Source organism: Callorhinus ursinus, unplaced genomic scaffold (genome assembly GCF_003265705.2).
Source record: "Callorhinus ursinus isolate GAN/ISIS: 27379988/994484 unplaced genomic scaffold, GSC_fseal_2.0 scaffold41, whole genome shotgun sequence".
Lineage (NCBI taxonomy): Eukaryota > Metazoa > Chordata > Mammalia > Carnivora > Otariidae > Callorhinus > Callorhinus ursinus.
The window spans coordinates 14,328,417-14,347,027 of NW_027397103.1; the positions used below are offsets into that span (position 1 = coordinate 14,328,417).

Here is an 18,611-nt window from a genome sequence, read left to right on the forward strand (position 1 = left end):
TGTATACTTACTTGTTTTTCTTTAAATGAATTCACCCTTTAGACTTAGGGAAAAAAAAAAACCCTAAATTTAGCCACACTCCAGGTCTACCATTCAGAAACATGAGTTTTGTATGTTAAAACGTTGGGGCGCCCGGGTGGCTCAGTCAGTTAAGCACTGGATTCTTGATTTTGGCTCAGGTCGTGAGCTCAGGGTCGTGAGATCGAGCCCCACGTTGGGCTCCACACTCAGCATACAGTCTGCTTGAGATTCCCCTCCCCCTTGGCTCCTCCCCTTGCTCATTCTTACTTGCTCTCTCTAAATAAACAAATAAAATCTTTAAAAAATTTAAAAATACACATTGAAGGGTTAAAAGTAAAAAAGAAAAAATTAATTAATTAATTAAATAAAACCCAAACCAAAAACAAAGATAAATTCGTCTATGTGATGAATTGCACTTGGCTCAATCACAGACTCTTCAGGAGAGAATGAAAGCCTAGTTTAAGTTGCTTTCCCCCAGAGTAGAGCCGGTCTGGGAGGAGACATTTCCTTCTTATTTGAGGCAGCCATACCTCCCACGGGAGAAAACTTTGGTAGCCCACATACACAAATGGACAATTTCAGAAAAATCGATTCCTGCTTCTCCTGACAAGTTTGAGCGAGGCTCACCTTCCTGGTGGGCGACATCACCCGGGACTGCCTAGCATCTGACCCCATCACACAGCACCCATGCCCTCCAGCCGGCCTGAGTGCCCCCCACCAGCCGGGGGGCAGAGGGGCATGGGGCGTTTCTCACCACACTTCTAACAGGACGGTTTATTGAAAAGTGGGAAATTCATATACACTGGTCTCTATTAAAAAGTGGGCAAAAATGATAGACCTCAGTCTGTCCCTCTGTCCTAGAATTCTGTCTCATTCCAGCTCATAAAAGTGATGTCGGGTAATTGGAACTCCCTCTTCCAGAGAGCATTTGGGGTGCTGAGGGCCCTGGGAATCAGATGACCGGAGAAATAGTTGAGGGATGTAAGTGCTTAGCCATCCCTGGGACGTGGTTAGATTTTTAGGCATGGTTTCAAATGTGACTTCACGGCTTTCTAGCGCCTCAAACTTTGGCCAGTTCTGCTAACTTCTGATGCCTTAACATCCTATGTGTAGGGTGGAGATGATAATGGTCTAGCAGAATCCACCTATGCACAGGGTAGCTCTGCATCTGAGTGTGTAGGGCAAACTTGCCGATCATCAGATGAGCCTTTGAGATTCCTCAAATTAAATTTCAGTCACAAGGATTTGGGCTCTTTGAGACTCAAGACCCAAGAGTGAATTTTCTTTTCTCTCCTTGCATTTGGCTCTTGCTAATTTCCTTGGGCCCTTATGGGTCAAAGGGGGTAGAGAAGTGCAGCGGTGCAGCAAAGGGGGTAGAGAAGTCTAAAGGGGTATAGCAGGAGTCCCAGACAGATTTTATTTTTCTCTTTTATTCTTATCATATGTAATTGAATTGCCACGTGTTAAATGTGTAAGTCGTGCAGTCCCTTCTGGAGGGGAACCAGGAAAGGCTGCCTTTGTAAAAAGGACCTCACAAATGTTTGACTTGCCATATGTACTTGTAGGTATTTGTATGTATATAGGTTTTCACCTCACTCAACCGGAAGCTTCAGAGGCTCTAGGACTGCGTCACAGGGAAGGGAGGGAGGGAGGAAAGCGGGAAGATCCAGTGATGGCCTGAGCACCTTCATGAGTTGTCTCATGCTTGATATGTTTCCTGGAACATCTCCTGTGAATTCCTTTTCACTGCAGGTGATCCTAGAAATATGGAGCCTCTGTGGTCAAGTGAGTTTTCAGTGGGTGGGGGCTTGGACCTCAGTAGTCAGATACTGTGAGCCAAGTTCCCTCTGGTCCCCAGGGAGTGCATGTAGTCCAGAGACATTCACCGAACCGCCACTGTGGGTAGCATAACGCTCTTGGAGCTTGGGGGCTACCAAAGTAGAACGCGTGTGGTTTCTGCCCTTGGTAGTAGGATGTAGACAATGGGTATTAATAGTGAAACTTTATTGTTGGCCCAGCACTGTTAAAAGCACATCAGCCATTGTGGAGGACATGGTGAGAGGCACTGTCCCCACTGCTCCCCCATCGGATGGGTCAGTGGGCAAGTAATGAGCTTCGCTGCCTTTTGTAACACACTGTTGTTTTCAGCCACATCAGGTTAAAGGCATGATTTCTTTTCGTTGCCAGGTTTCTTTGAAGATCTTCCCAGGGAGGACGAGAAATGTATTTCCAGAGTGGCAATCTTTTCATGCCTCTTTTTCTGATGAAGTGCTGGGTTTTTGCTTTTATGGGCTAGTAATTACACTGTGCATAAATTGTAGCTCCCAGGACCCCAGAGGCCCACCACACATCATTAGCAAGCCCTTAGCTCTTTTCCTTCTTGAAAAAGAAATATAAATAAGTCCATGTTGGCCCAGAGATAGCGCCCATCAACTTAATCTCTGCGATAATTGTGTCCAGGCCTCTGGTTTCTGCTGGACTAGACAATAATGGGATGCTAAAGACCTAATAAAAAGATGTTAACGTGTTTAAGACTTCCCTGCCCCAGGGAAGCCCTTTGTTTTTGAGTCTGGCTTGAGAGCGCTTAAGGCAATGTCTTCTGATGGATGAGCTGTCTCACGGAAAATTAAAATGGCCCTGCTCTTTGCTTAGAAATGTGCAGAAAGCCGGTTTTTAAGGGAGAAAGACATTGGCTTTGGAATAGCATCTGCATTACATGGGTTAAGGCACCGCACCTAGGAACGAGCTCCTGGAGGCTGGGTGTGCGAGGGCGAGATGACAGTGGTGTGTTCTCGGAATGGGACCCGCTAGAGAGGACTCTGAACCACAGTAACGGGGACAGACGCCTCCCGGAAGATTCAGGTGGAGAAGCTGCAGACAGGTGTGGGAGGCAGGATCCGGCACCTCTCACGCAGCTCCCAGCATTAATTAGGCTTTTTCTCGTACAAATGAGGAAAACTCAGGTGGAATTTTATTAACATTAAAAAAGGACATTGGTTGGGTCCCAGAGCCGAAAAGGGCTGGTAAGGTTTACGGCGAAGCTGGATTGAGGGCTTTCTGGGGGCTTGGATTCTTTCTGTGTCTCACTCCTGGTTCCTCTGTGTTGTCCTCATTTGCTGTCGGGCTTCACCTGCGCTGGGGCCCTCATAGTTTCAGGGCTTATGTCACGGTAGCTTCGAGTCCAGCAGGAGGAAAGCCTTGGTTCGCGACCATTTCAGCAAGAAGCCCTTGCTCTCGGGCCCTGGTGCGGAGCAGTAGTGCCGTGGACACGGGTGGGGTACGCCTGCTGGTCAGACTTAGCTTGCATATCCAGACATGGGACTGGGACGAGAGCTCAGCAGAAAACAGCCATTAGGGGCCTGCACTCTGGGCAGGCCAAGAATGACGGACGTGGCTTGAGCTCCCCATGAGGAGTGCCCGTGAATGTTCCCTTTCCTTCAGGAAGAATGCAGCCAGCAGGTGTTGCTAGAAGTCCTACTGTGAGGAGGCACCATGGCAGATCTCCAGGTCTCCATTTGCTAACTACTGGAGAAATGCTTTACACCACCAAAGACTTATGGAATGTCTAACTGCATAACGCATCACCCACAACTTAGCTGCTCAGAAAAATATGCATGTATTAAAACAGACTTCCAGTGGGTCAGGAATCTGGGAATGGCTCAGCTGCTCAGGAGAATTTACCCTATCACACGGACCTCTTCATAAGGGCCAATTAAATGTTCTTGTGACATGACAGCTGGATTTCCCCAGAGTGAGCGATCTGAGAGAGACAGAGAGGCAGAGACAGAGACAGACATGGAGACTTCCGTGCCTTAATTTCAAGGACATACACTGTCAGTTCTGACGTACTGTATTCAAGACAAGCTACTCACTAAATCCAGCCTACCCTCAGTGAGAGGGAATCATTCTCCACCTGTTTGAGAGAGACGTGTTGAAGATTTGTGGATGTATTTTAAAGTAACCACAGTCTACCCTCTGGCCCCAGATTACTTATGCTTTTCCTCTATGCAAAATACACTTACCCCTTCCCAAGACCTGAAAACTCACCCTTCCAGAGCATCAACTCAAAATCCAGGACGTTGGGATCTATATCAGATGAGGGGTCCAGCGTGACCCCATTAGGGAAGCATATTTATCCCAGCAAATGATGCACCTAGTCCTGAGATGAGAGCAGGGCTTTGGAGTCAGGCTGACTTCCGTTCTGTTCTTGGCTCGGTTCTCACTACGGGGGAATGTGGTCGGGTGATGGGCTGGGCACAGTCAGCCACAGGGACCACCTCTGTATGTAGCGGTGTTAGCGATGGTGTGCGCCCACCGGGCACTGCGTGTGTGCTAACGTCCCCGGCGGTATTCTCCATGCTCTGTATATTCTAACTCATTCAGTCTTCCAGCGACACCGTGGGGAGAAAACTATTGGGAATCCTATTTTCCTGGCTTGGGAAACCGGTACACACAGAAGGTGGGGAGTGTGCCCCAGGCGACCCGGATGGCAAGGGGCTCCGGCACCTGCTGTCTTCATCTCCCCCGTCCCACGAGCAGGCACCCCGGCCTTCTGCTGAGCACAGCCCAGAGCGAATAGTGGTGTGGCTTCTTTCTTCATTTTACTTTCTTGCTCTTGAATTGTCCACAAAATAACTTGTTTTAAGTTAAGATCTGACAGTTTTGAGTTACTGTGTGTCAGAACTGGGCATGTGTCCTTTTCTTTCTAAAGCACTGCAAACAGCTGAATATATATTGGCTTAGATTCTGAATTAAGGCACACACAAGATCCAGCAGGGAAGACCCTGAAACCTTTCTTCCTCAAAAAGCATTTGCATTGCCCGAGGCAGAGATGAGAAAGGATGCCTCTCTCTTACTGCTCCTCAAATATGCAGGGAACTTAGTGACTTAGTGGCTTTTTATTGATGCATATCACTTCGATCATACGGATGCTCAGACGGTAGTTCTGGCTTTAGGAGCTGGAGGAAATACAAATCATAGCTGAGCTGAGAACCTCAGGAAATGATAAAGCAAGAGGAATTTTCGAATTTACACAGCTCAGCCATTAAACGGGGAAGGGATCCTTTCTTCTAGTTATTGCCAAGTGGGAAAAGCAGACAGCAAAGATGATCATTTCCATCCATAGCCTGATTCCTTCGTTTCTAATTGCATTTCCTAAACTGCTGTTTGGATTTGCCAGGGAAGTGGCTAGACTGCTAGGGCTGGGGCCACCCTGGGGAGGGCACCTCACGCTCCATCCGTAATTCCTCCTCCCCCCTCACGGTGTGCCTCAGCCTTCTGGAAGGTTGCCTCTCCCGGATACGGACAAATCAAGTGTCTGTATGTTACTGACCTTTGCTAAAGCCCCATTGTCCAGTCCCTACATGATTATTTTTTTCTTTTTTTTTTAAGATTTTATTTATTTATTTGACAGAGAGAGAGAGACACACACAGCGAGAGAGGGAGCACAAGCAGGGGGAGTGGGAGAGGGAGAAGCAGGCTTCCCGCCGAGCAGGGAGCCCGATGCGGGGCTCGATCCCAGGACCCTGGGACCATGACCTGAGCCGAAGGCAGACGCTTAATGACTGAGCCACCCAGGCACCTCCCCACCCCCCCCTTTTTTTTTTCAAATTAAAGCACCAGCCCACATTCTGCTGAATAAAGCCAACTTCTAACACTTCCTCTGGCCAGAAACCATTCTTGCTGACCAAGGGTTTCAACCTTGCCATTTCCCAGGGGACATGTTACCCAGCGCGGGATGGCAAATCAATCAAATATGGCCTAACGTACTTTGAGTGTGGTGTTCAGTGAGTATGTGGGCTACACTCTCGATTTGTTTTGAATACAGTTGTGCACAGACATCCTAGACATCCATTATCTGAGACCCCGCCGCGGGGTCTGCGTTTCCCGTACTCCCCCTCGACAGCCTTGCGGGCTGGGCATCACAGTGCTGTGAGAAACTGCAGATTCGCTAGGGGCGCCTTGGTGGCTCAGTCGTTGGGCGTCTGCCTTCGGCTCAGGTCACCGCATCGGGCTCCCTGCTGGGCGGGAAGCCTGCTTGTGTTCCCTCTCTCTCTGTGTCTCTCTCTGTCAAATCGATAAATGAAATCTTAAAAAAAAGAAAAGAAAAGAAGCTGCTGATTCGCTAGCCACAGTTCTCTGTTCTTTTACTGTAGCCTCTCCCAGGGCAGAAGGAACTGCGGTCTAGCCTATCGGGTCCGTACCAGAAATTTGTGACACCCTAAACAAAACAGTTACATTAGGCTTCTCCGGACAAACAGAACCAACAGGCTAGATGCAGATAGAGAGAAAGAGATTTATTATGAGAGATGGATTCATAAAATTATGGAGGCTGAGAAGTTCTGTGATCTGCCCTGTGCAAGCCAGAGGCCCAGGAAATGCTACCAATTCAAATGCTAATCTCATCCAGAACCGCCCTCACAGACACACCCAAAAATAATATTTGACCAGCTGTCTGGGCGTCCCTTAGCCCAGTCAGGTTGACACATGAAATTAACCATTGCAATAGTGTGTTAAAAATACCTATTACAGGGTGGCATATGGTAAGCCACTAATAACTGTTCATAATCATCACTATGATTGCACATTCTTCTCATACAGATTTCTTTTCTTTATAAAGGGATGGAGAGTAGAAAAAAACCAATAGATCAGGGTGTCAGCAGAAGGGGCTTCGCCTCCCGCTTTGCCCTATAGGTGCCACCCACCTGCCGTTAGCCAACCGCTTAGCATCTCTGACTTCACTTTACTCTTCTGCCAAAAAGTGGTGGCAGTATCTGGCCCAACTGTCTCATGCAGAAAAAATTCTTATGGCCCCTAGCCATCTATAGAATGCAAGAGGGATTTATTTCCCCAAATAAATAAATATATGCTCTCCTGTGCTTGTGAAGAGAGACCGTTACAACCGTGCGCCATCGAGTCATCAGCCTGCGGTTGAACAGGGCCTCGCCCAACACCTTCCCTGTTGCCTGTGGCCAAGATCTAGGTGCACATCATATATTCAGAAAATTAGTGAATCCAGGTGAAAATTTTTTTTACTAAGAATTATTTGTTTAAAAATGTCCAATTCCATTCCCCCCTTTCCGAGTGCTCTTCCTTCACCCCACTCTCTTAATTCTGAAGCAGGACAGAAGGGAGACTCAAAGTGCCTGAATATCTTCCAGGTGTTTTGACACTTGGTAGGGGGGTTGTTTCATGTGAAAGCCACACTAACTCTTTATAATGAGTAATATATAGTCTTGAATTTCTGGACAAGCAGATGAAAGCTCAGAGCAGCTTCATGTCGAATGGAAATGGATCTTGATTTCGGATTTACCTTACTCTGCGATATGTGCTCTGTTGGGTGTGTGGTGCGGGCCATGATCTCTTCTATAACACTTAGGAAAGACTTAGTGGATCTCAAGGATTTCTCATTGGAGTTGGGCTGTGCTCTTTGTGGCGTGGCTGTGATGGGCGGTACGTAGCGTTTTTCCCCTGAAGGCTGAAGGATGTGGTACCCATGAATGCTGAGGTTAATCTCAGAGATTTTGAGAATTTGATTCTCTAGAAAAGACTGGGCAAGAGCAAACACTTTCCTCTTGGACCACCCCAACACATGAGAGTCATTCTCTTCATAGAGCAATTGCATTTTACTGAAAAGAAACGCATGGACAAGACTACCCAGGCCTCTCCCTGCTAGAGAAGACATCTCTTTTTGTTTGGATCAATAGGAATCTACTTGTGCTATGCATTGTTCACTGGTCCACTAAAAAAAAAAAAAAAAAAAAAATCAGTGATTTGCGCTATTGTACTACTCTATGGAACTTTAGTGACCAGCGCTTGTTAGACCACACAGAGCCCCCAAACCCGCAGGAAAGTGAACAGCTACTCTAATCGAAGAGTGTGATTTTTAGAGTTAAATCAATAGGCCCCACATTTCTAGTCTGAATAAAACATGAATCCCTAACAGAGTTAGAGTTATTTCAGAAAGTCAAGTCTAATGGGTCCTGTAGCTTCCAGACTTAACTCTAAAGATCAGGCTGTAATGATTATAGGAATAGGGACAAACAGAGGATAAAGGAAATGCATTTGACATTGCTTCCAGTACGGGACGTGTGCAAGAGGAAATCAGTTGACTTGAAGCAAAATCTTCGCGCTTTGTAGTGCCAACGTTTATTCCTCACAATGTGTCTTCTCCTCGATAGCGGAGAGCAGGGCGTTGGAGGAGCCTTCAGGATTAGAAAGAAAAGTGAATTAATCCACTTTCCTCGTAATAAGCGGCAAGGTCGGTCTGACTCACCTCCCAAAACAGATGGGCGAGGAGGAGTTTATCCACTGTCAGACAAGGGGAAGATGGGGGTCCTCGTGGTGACAGTTAGAAGAAAATGACCCACGTCAAGGTTCTTTCTCTTTCTCTTTTGTGCTGCAGTTTTATTTCCCCAGACGAACTAAATCTTCTGCAAGGAAGACATTGAGGCCAAATGCACAGTGAGGCTCCTATTCGTACAGACTTGTACTAAGAGGGAAAAAAGACATTTTACTACCAGTTTCAGTTTAGAGCTTCCTAGGGAAGAGCTCTTGCCCTGCTTGGGCTCCCAGCCTATGGCCCAGGCTGGGCGCCGGCAGGGAGGACTGCCAAGGGGCTGACTCGGGCACCCACTCCTCTGCAGAGTGGTCCAGGGCCTGAAGAAAGTGGAGTCATTAGCAGGGAGTCACAGAGCATGAGATCCCCTCTGCAAGGCGTTTTGTTCCAGAGAAACAAGTGTTGAAGATGTGAAGCTGTTTCCAAGCTTAGCCACTGATTTGGGAAATTCGGACACAAAGGCATTGACTCTAAGTTCCCTGAATCTTCTTTGAGAAGTCGGATGTGGAAGAAACGTAAACCTAGAATTGGTTGTCACTAAACTCTATTTTGATGACTTGGGGGACAGGTTGAATTTGGTCTTAATGGTTCTATGAGAGTGAAGTGGTTAGTTAGTGAAAAAAGAGTCTCCTACAGAAGGAACAGGTTTACTTATTTTTAAAGATTGTATTTATTTGAGAGAGAGCACGAGCGAGGGGGAAGCGTAGAGGGAGAAGGAGAAGCAGGCTTCCAGCAGAGCAGGGAGCCTGACGTGGGGCTCCATCCCAGGACCCTGGGATCATGACCTGAGCTGAAGGCAGACACTTCACCGACTGAGCCACCCAGGCGCCCCAAGGAACAGCTTTAATAAAATCCTGCCTCCCTGGCAGGAGCACACAGGTTATAGGGGGCAGGTCAGGAGGGGGAGTGGGGAGGGTGTAGGGGCCAGATTGGGACAGTCACGTCAGCCAAGGCAAGGAGGGTGGACTATATCCTGTCACCACTGGGGAAGCACGGGGAATGTTAATTGGGAGAAGATTTTAAGAAAGTCCTGGAAACAAATGAAATTTGGCAGGATGTGGATTGGAGAGGAGAGAAAATCCTTGAAAAGTTTCTTTCTTCTACCTAAGGAAGAGAAATCCACTGGAACACCGAAGTGAGGGATGAAAAAGTAATTATGGGATAAGCCTGTTGAAAGGTTAAAGACCCAGCAGAATGCAGCCATATGGTCATCACAAGTTCACGCTGGCCTTCACCCGCTCTTGGCCAGCAAGGCCCCGAAAGCTCTTCCTGTGTAAACATTCCCCTGACTGCGCTCTCTCCGTCCCACTGTCAAGAATCACAAAGGGGCTGAAGTTCCAGTCTGCTTACCCTATAGCAATTTATCATCCACAGTTTCAGGATTGCCTTCAGAAGACACGAGACTCCAGGGTCAGAGACAAAAGACTGTGAGTTCCAACACGCTTCCTGTTTGCCTCAGCTCTCCCTGTGCCCCGTGACTGCTACGGGCGGGATGCAGAAGGGCACCTGTTTACATCAAGAAGCAGAGCGCATTCCCCCATAATGCTTCTCCAGTCCCACTAGACAAAGCTTTTGGCTATGCCTGCTAGCAGTGGAAACGTGTCTAAAGGACCCATATCCACTTTTGCAATGCAGATGATAAAGGGTGAGCTTGGCAATGAAAGGAAATAATTTAATAGCTAACACACTCCTCAAAAGACTCTCTGGTAGTCAAATGAGGTAATTTAATGTTCTCTAAAGTGAGGTGAAAATGGTTTTAGAGGATGCTGAGATCCTTTTTAAAAAAATAATACTTGGGTAGTTGTTTCAGTATATACCTTCATTGGTAGGTGCTTTAGCATTTGATTAAATAAAAAAGAACAAAGTCAATTTAAAGGGAATTCTTAAGAAGCATTAAGGGAGTAATATTAAAGGTGGTGCCAGGTATGGAGAAGGTCTTGAATACAGTGCACAAATGGTGGAGGTCTAGGAATAACCACGATGATTAAATGAACTCACCTTAAAATGTAATCGGTTGTATCAATGATGGTATTTTGCTTTTATTTTCATCACAATTATTATTAAGGTAAAGGAAGATAAAAAGACACAAAGTAACTGAGACTGTACTACCAGGCAGCCAACTTGGGATTTAGGTATGGAGTGGGGTAGACACTACAAAATCTGAGGTCTGTGTTTCCTGGGTGAGTTTCCTTTGCCTCCTTTTGGAACAGTGACACCTGTTCTTGCTGGACAAAGGAAGTGGCTCTCAGATGGGCACACAGGATTTCAATGCATGAAATCAGACAAAGAACCAGAACCACTTTCCCGGAGAAAGCTCTATCCCTGTGTGTTCCGCAGGCTATTCTGGGCCTTGACGTCACCCAGCCTGCCTGTCTACTCTAGCATTTAGTGGGGCAACCAGCTTCTTTGTGGTAGGCAGTACTGGTGACCTACTTCGGCAAGGATGCCCAGGGGCCATTAGGCATGGGTGTCCATATATTAAAAATGATTACTGTGATTTTGGATTGTGCTTCTCTGTGATAAAAGGGAGAATCAATAACTAATTCCATTTGTAAAGGAATAAAAGAGGATTATGCAGGCTGCAGTCTTGTTAAAATAAAATGCTGTGCATCGGCTCTTAGTGGCTGGTATTTAGGGTATAAGAATTGTGTGTCACACCATCTGTTTGAGTGATCTTCGTGATGCTCACCAAGGAGGAAATGCTGTATTCCTGGGGTTTCTGCTTAATTGTCCATAAAGAAGATATCCTCCAGTCAATGGCATCTTCAGAATGATGGATGGATCATCCAAGTGATGTGTCAAATGGTGTGCTTTCAAGAACAAATCACTTAAATCATTGTTTCCCCAAGCATGGCTCATGTGCCACTGGAGGTTTATAATGTGAGTTTTGGTGGTATAGGGACACACTTGTGTTTTATTATTTAATATTTATTTGAATATGTGTCTGAAATTAGTGGAAGTGCAACATGAAATCAATGACTAGGGGAAATGAGTGCTGGAATTATAGGTATGTGGGTAGATGTGCCTATGAATGTAAAACTTCAACAGGTAAACATTGCCCTTCTATCACAGCAGATGGAAGGGGGGAGACTGGGTCACAGGAATCACCAACAGAGTTCCTCACTTTCTAAATTTACAGCACCATGCTACGCTCTGTTCTTTGCAGTGTCACATAAAAATCATAATTTCTAGAATGTGGACATGGCAGAAATTGTGAAAGTACCACATGAATAACAGAAGTTTGGGAAAATTTGACCTAAGAGAGGCCATTGACTTGCATTTCTGTGTAGTACAGGGTAATCACTTTATCCATCCACCCATCCACCCACCCACCCATCCATCCACACATCCACTCATCCACTCATCCACCCAGCCACCCACCCACCCACACACTCATTTACCCATCCATCCACCACCCACCCATCTATCTACCCACCCACCCACCCACCCATCCACCTGTCCACTGACACACCTACCCACCCACGCACACACTCATCTACCCGTCCACCCACCCACCCACCCATCCAACGAGCATAGGATCTGTTTCTGCCTAGATGCTAGGGATACACAGGTAATGAAGATATGATTTATGATCTTGAATAGCTCCCACTGTATTAGGAGATACGTAAGACCATCTGAAAAACTTCCCTGTAAACATGGGAACAAAGTGTAATGGGACATAGAAGAATTGAGACCAGAGAGCTAGGGAAGATACACAAAGGAGGAGTATCTGAATCCAATGGTGAACTTGAGTGGGAATTGAGCAGGCAAACAAGAGTAAGAGTGGATGATGGCATTTCGGACAGCGGAACTCATATCAAAAGTTGGAATTCTGGTGGAATCAGAAAGGCCCAATCGGGTTACAAAATGATGATTCTTGAGGCAAATATAGCTCAAGACCTGCATTATTTGCTTTAAAAATTGTTTGATTTTCTTTTTTACCGATCATGAGAAATTAGGAGATTCTCAATTTCTTGTTTTTCTTGAAAAATCTGAAAATTCACCCGTATTGTGTCCACGTTCTCATTTGGCAACAATTGGGTCCATCTGATCAGTGATCTGGGTGGGGTTCACTCCCACTGGCCACAGAGGATGGCATTCTCTAATACTGATCCCAGATCTACTTCATGGATTCCTGTTACCTGCCTGGACCCTACAGGAATTTTTTTTTTTTTTTAATTTTAGTTCCTGCTTATGTGTTCAACAGTATCTCATGAAATAGTCCTAGATAGTGACCCTGGAAAAATTATAGATAAATGACATTTTGTAAATTGAATTCTGAATTCTGTTACAGATAGATTAATTTGAAGTTTTTGTTTTTTTGTTTTTGGTTTGGTTTTTTGCTCTTGCAAATTCAGGTTTTCCTATATCATAGCTTTTCAAATGAAGGGATTCTTAATTTTGTTCTGAGAGGATAATTTCTCAGGCTGTGTACAACAAGACAGCTGTGGATTCTAACCATCCTTTTTAATAGTAAACGCAATCAAACACAGCATCTTAGAATAAGGATTTCATTTCTTTTGCATAAAAAGAGCCTTAAGATTTTCAAAGCTAGGGCGCCTGGGTGGCTCAGTCGGTTGGGCGTCTGCCTTCAGCTCAGGTCATGATCTCGGGGTCCTGGGATTGAGCTCCACGTCAGGCTCCCTGCTCCGCGGGAAGCCTGCTTCTCCCTCTCCTTCTGCCTCTCCACCCCCCCACTTGTGCTCTCTCTTGTGCGTGCTCGCATGCTCTCTCTCTCTCAAATAAATAAATAAAATCTTATAAAAGAAAAAAAAAAAGATTTCCGAAGCTAGTTCTGATCCTGCGACTAAAATGGGTTGTGTTTGGGATCCCATGACTGGCTCAGTCAGTACAGACATGCAACTCTTGATCTTGGACTAGTCCCACATTGTGGGTAGAGATTACTTAAAAAAAAAAAAAAAAGAGAGAAAGAGTAAGATGTAGTGAAAATGCCCTGAAATGTTGGTAAAGGTACGAATTTTCAGTTATGAGATGAGTAAGTTCTAGGAACCAATGGGCAGCATGATGCCTACACCTAACGATACTGCACTGTGTGTTTGCGTTTGGCCAGGAGAGCACACGCACACTAACTGCATGAGGTCTTGAATGTGTTAACTCGCTTGATTGTGGTAATCATTTCACAATGTGTGTGTGTGTGTGTGTATCAAATCATCACGCCGCATACCTTAAACATTCACACTTTTACTTGTCAATTCTACTTCAGTAAAGCCGGAAGAAATGTTTGAATGAGGAATTTGGAGGGGGGCGGGTGGGAAGCAAGCAGACATGGAACAGGTCGGGGTGAACAAGAGTCGGAAATCTCATCAAATGAAGTAATTTGAATTTTTTCCTGTCTGTGGCAGGAAGGGGAAAGTTCTAGAAATAGCTCATGAAAACCTGGGATACGATGCGCTTCGGTGTTTTCTTCAACACAAAACCCTTCCCGCTCGTAGGTGGGCACGCAGGCTGCCGCAAGACGAGGCGGGTTCCCGTGACCACTGGCTACTCCCGGAGCCGCGCTCTGGGTGGGGGTGAGGGGCTCCTCCCCGGGGGTGTCCACAGTCCCCCGCCCGAAGCCACGGCGTTTGGGCTCCCCACTGTTAGCATCAAATGCTTTTCAGATATCGGGAACATGGTCAGCTCCTCTGCTTTCTGTGCTTCTTGCAAGTCCTGTTACCATTTGCTCTTTACAATCCTGGACACAGTAATGAGCTTTTAAATCCTTCAAACGTGCTCTAAAAGTCGGTTACCAGCTCTGTTAGTGTGACCTTTTCAGCACCCCGTGATTTACGTGGTTGGCCATTTGTCTTTCTCCTTTTTAAATAACAGCAATCAAAGGAAGGGATGGGAGAGTCAGAAGGGTTTTTGGTGGGGACGCGGAGGGTTTACAAATGCTCTTCCACAGCTACCCAACAACCTTTGGCATTTCCAAGGCCCAGTGAGGTTTTACTAGGCTGTAGGTTGTTCCCTGGAAACCTGTGTAGCTACAAATCTAAGAGGACATCACCTCCCGCGCTGTCACCTACCACCTACCGGTGACCTTGGCGGTTGTCACCAGACACCCCCTTTCTCTAGGGAGGAATGGCATTCTCTCTCCGACAGCCTTTGACAATAAATATACTTAGGAACCGCTGAATGTCCAAGTCATTGGGTTTTTAAATTTTTATTTATTTTTTATTTTTTTAAAAGATTTTATTTATTTTTTAAAAAGATTTTATTTATTTATTTGAGAGAGAAAATGAGAGAGAGAGAGAGAACACATGAGAGCGGGGAGGGTTGGAGGAAGAAGCAGACTCCCCGCGGAGCAGGGAGCCCAATGCAGGGCTCCATCCCAGGACCCTGAGATCATGACCTGAGCCGAAGGCAGATGCTTGAGCGACTGAGCCACCCAGGTGCACCCCCCAAGTCATTGTTTTTTTTTTTTTTAAGCCCACTTTGTTGAGGTACGATGAACGTACAGAAGGCTGTGTGTACGGAATACATACAGCCGGCTGGGTTTGCAGAGAGGAATGTACCCTGAAACCATCACCCCCACCTATACCATAAACACGGCCATCATGCCCAAGAGCTTCCTCCATACCCTTTATTTATAATTGCCTTTAGCCTTTGCTGTGATACGAACACTTGAGAAATTCTAGAGCCTCCTGATTTAATAACTAATAATCTCAGGGGCTGTGCAGGACTCAGCTTAACCAACAAGGCCCTTCTGATCTTCACATGAATTCTTTTGTTTGGGGGGGATTTCTTCAATGTCATTGTTTATCTCTAATAGAAATTGGATCACTTTGAAATTTCAAGAAGCTTCAGACAATTTCGGTAGATTTTAGTGCCAGCTAGCATAGATTTTAGGAATTGAACTGCTCCTGCAATTATAATAATTTACTGTCTGATCTTATTCTCCAACTCTTCCACACCTCTTTATCATTAACGCCTGAAGGAGGAGGGCCGGACGTTAACCTTCTCTGGTGCCTGGTCTGCTGTCCCAGGTCCAGGTGGACGAGCATTGAGCAGAGGTCACAAAACCTGAGGCCAACAAGAGAGAGGCACGTAGCACAAGTAGGTGAACGGATCATTTAGCGTTATTTTGTTTGCATGTTAAACCCTTAGACATATTACTGACTTTATAGAGCACTGTGTTGGCCCTACTTTTTTCCTTCTAAATCCCATCCCTGCAGGCTACCTGCCATTTCCCTACCCATGAGGGGGCATGAACACAGAGCAAGCAGGACGATAAAGAGCTGACAATCTGCTCAGGGGTGAAGTTCTGTTAGGGCCCAGGGGCCTGAGTGTTGAAACGGAGACACTCGCTCAGTTCCAGCCAGTCGGGCGCCATGCAGAGCTGTTGATTTCGTTTCACTTTATTCTGTCTTTTTCAAGAGAGGGCTAGCATTTTGAATTTTTAAGTGAAAGCTGCCCATTGAAAAATATTGGCTCAAATGCTTTTGAACTGCCCAGCATACACAAATCAAAATATCAGGCAAAATAAATCCGTGAACCCACACATTGGCCACTCCTGGTACCCACACATTGGCCACTCCTGGTACCCACACATTGGCCACTCCTGGTGCATACACATGACCGGAGCTAAAAGCACTCAATATCTATGTATTTGCTCTTAGGGAAGCATGTGGATGCAGAGCATTTCATTTTGAACAGATTTCCAGTAACTTCTTAACATTTACAGGGTATCAGGGATAATGCATGAAGTATATAGTTACTGTATTCATCTGACATAGAGAAGATGTATACAATAGATGATATATATTCACGTCCATGTTTAAGGCATATATATGCACATTTGTATACGTAATACACCAGACCGTATGTTGTTTTAACATGGAATTTGGGTCAGGCCTGGTTTTCAAGAATACATGCTGATTGAGCAGTGTTATGAGGTCTGCTGAGAATCTCAAATGAAAGGAGTGTGACCGACTGGCAGTCAAAGGCGATTCTAGACCCTTTGCCGACCTTTTCCCTCAGTGCCAGACTCACCCCTGCCTCCCGTGTTTGCTCCAGGTGTTGCCCATCTCCTCCACCAGAACTCAAGCCCCAGGAGGGTGGGGAGGGTTTCTCTGTATGGTTCTGTACAGAATCTGTCACAATAGAGCAGCTCACTGAAACATTGCCGAGCCACCGAGGGAAAAGGGGAGCTGCATTGTTGGAGAAGGTTGGCTGGAGAGTCAGGGACGGATCATCAGCACGCTCTTGTATTTGACCGCACATCACCTTGGTCTGTTTGGTTCCTGGGGTCTGTTCGCAGCAGCAAGGACCCCTCTCTGTGCGTTGCTGCAGGTGCCTGCCCGGGGGTGCTTGGCAGACGTGGGGCGGGGGGTGGGGGGGCCTGTGGTCCCCAAGTGCCTTTCCTGGCTTGCCTTTCCTGGGGGGCCCCTGCATCAAGGCGCAGACACCAGAGTAACCCTGCCAGGGACACCGGAGAGGACATGGTCTGCGCCACTTCCCGGCCAAGGCTTTGAAAGGCGCTCTGCTCCCTCCACCCCTGTACTCCACTGTCTCAGGCCACTCCAGCTGCTACAACAAAACACCGCAGACCCGCCCGCTTACACTACAGACGTTTATTCCTCAGTCTGGAAGCTGCAAGTCCAAGATGGAGAGTCAGCCAATTCCGTTTCAAGCTAGAGCTCTCTTCTTGGCTTGCAGACAGCTGCCTGCTCTCCATGTCTTCACACGGTGGAGAGAGAGAGAGAGAGAGAGAGTTCTCTTGTGTCTCTTCCTACAAGGATGCTAATCCCGTTGGACCAACGTTCCACCCTCATGACCTCATTTAACCTTAATTCGTTCCTTCCAGGGCAGTCACCTTGGGCGTGGTGGCTCCAACATAGGAACTTTGCTGGGGGGGGGGGGGCGGTTCAGTCCAGAGCAGACCTCTTCTCTGTGGCCCCAACAGAAACTGGGGACCCAAGGAGGGGGTGCCTGTCAGAGAGAAGACTGGGGATCTGAGGCCCCGGGGCCCAGACTGCTGTGGGAGGCAGATGGCCCTCGAGAGCCCAGGCCCCAGGGAAGCAGCGACCACAGAGGGTACCAGTGGTCTGTGCTTGGGGCTCTGACGGGTCTGACTCCGCTGCACGCACAGAGAGGGAAGGCTCAGAGGGCATGAAGATCATGGCCTCAGAGGCAGATGCGGCCGACGCCTGCAACTTTCATGGGGGGAAGTGACTTGATTTCCCTGAGCCTTCATGATCTCATCTAACACGTGAATAATAACAGTGCCCGCCCCATAGGAGGGCTGAAAGGCCAAGTGAAATAATGCCCAAAAAGCAACCAGGGGCTTAAAAGGTTATCATTCCTTCTGCCCCTTCCTATTTTTTTTTTTTTTTGAGACAGGGAGGGGGGTGGGGTAGAGGGACAGAGACAATGCCAAGCAGACTCCCCACCCAGCGCAGAGCCTGACACGGCCCCGTGTCAGACCCCACGACCAGATCTCACGACCCCGAGATCATGACCTGAGCCGAAATTAGGAGTTGGATGTTTAACCGACTGAGCCACCCAGGTGCCCCGCTATTATTCTTTCTTATATACCCAACCTGTAAATATGAACCAATATTTCTTACAGTGTTAGGATTTAAAGTGTGGGCTATTGAGTCATACTGGTCGCGTAGAGCCCTGTGACCTGGGACAAGTTACATAACCTCCCTGTTCCTCAGCTTCCCCCATCCACAAAATTGGGGAGGGTAACTTCACTAGGAGTTGTTCTGAAACGTTAATGTAATAAATGTGAATAACATACTTAGAGCAATGCCTGGCATATGGGAGGCATGTGATAAATGTTGCACATATTTACTGCATCAGTTTTAAAACAGTGTATTTTACTGTATTGGTTAAAATCATGCTGTAGGAAATAGAAACCAGGGGGCACCATGGTTCAGACACAGAAGCAGTGACTCTTCCCACACAGTAGCTCTGGACTGTGGGCAATTCTCCCGCATGCAGGGACCCAAAGCCCGGGCTGCGCCATTTCTGGAGAATCTCAGCATGGCCTGCTGGCAGAAAGGGGAGAACATGAAGGACGCAAAGCACCCTTTCCTTTTTTCTCTAAGATGTAATTAATTTGTTTATTTTAGAGAGAGAGAAGGTGAGAGAGAGAGCACGAGCAGGGGGAGGGACAGAGGGAGAGGAAGAGAGAGAATCTCAAGCAGACTCCGCACTGAGCCTGATGCGGGGCTCGATCCCATGACCCCGAGATCATGACCTGAGCCGAAATCAAGAGTTGGATGCTCAACCGACTGAGCCACCG

At 46.8% G+C, this 18,611-nt stretch overlaps 1 long non-coding RNA gene across 1 annotated transcript in view; it reads left to right on the forward strand.

The window, feature by feature from the left end:
• Window positions 1–15,415, forward strand: part of LOC141370629 (uncharacterized) — an 82,071-nt gene extending 66,656 nt beyond the window's left edge. The window contains exon 4 of the long non-coding RNA XR_012374824.1: window positions 15,297–15,415. This is a non-coding gene — a long non-coding RNA (uncharacterized lncRNA). The remainder of the gene's footprint in view (window positions 1–15,296) is intronic.
• The last annotated feature ends 3,196 nt before the right edge of the window (window positions 15,416–18,611 follow it).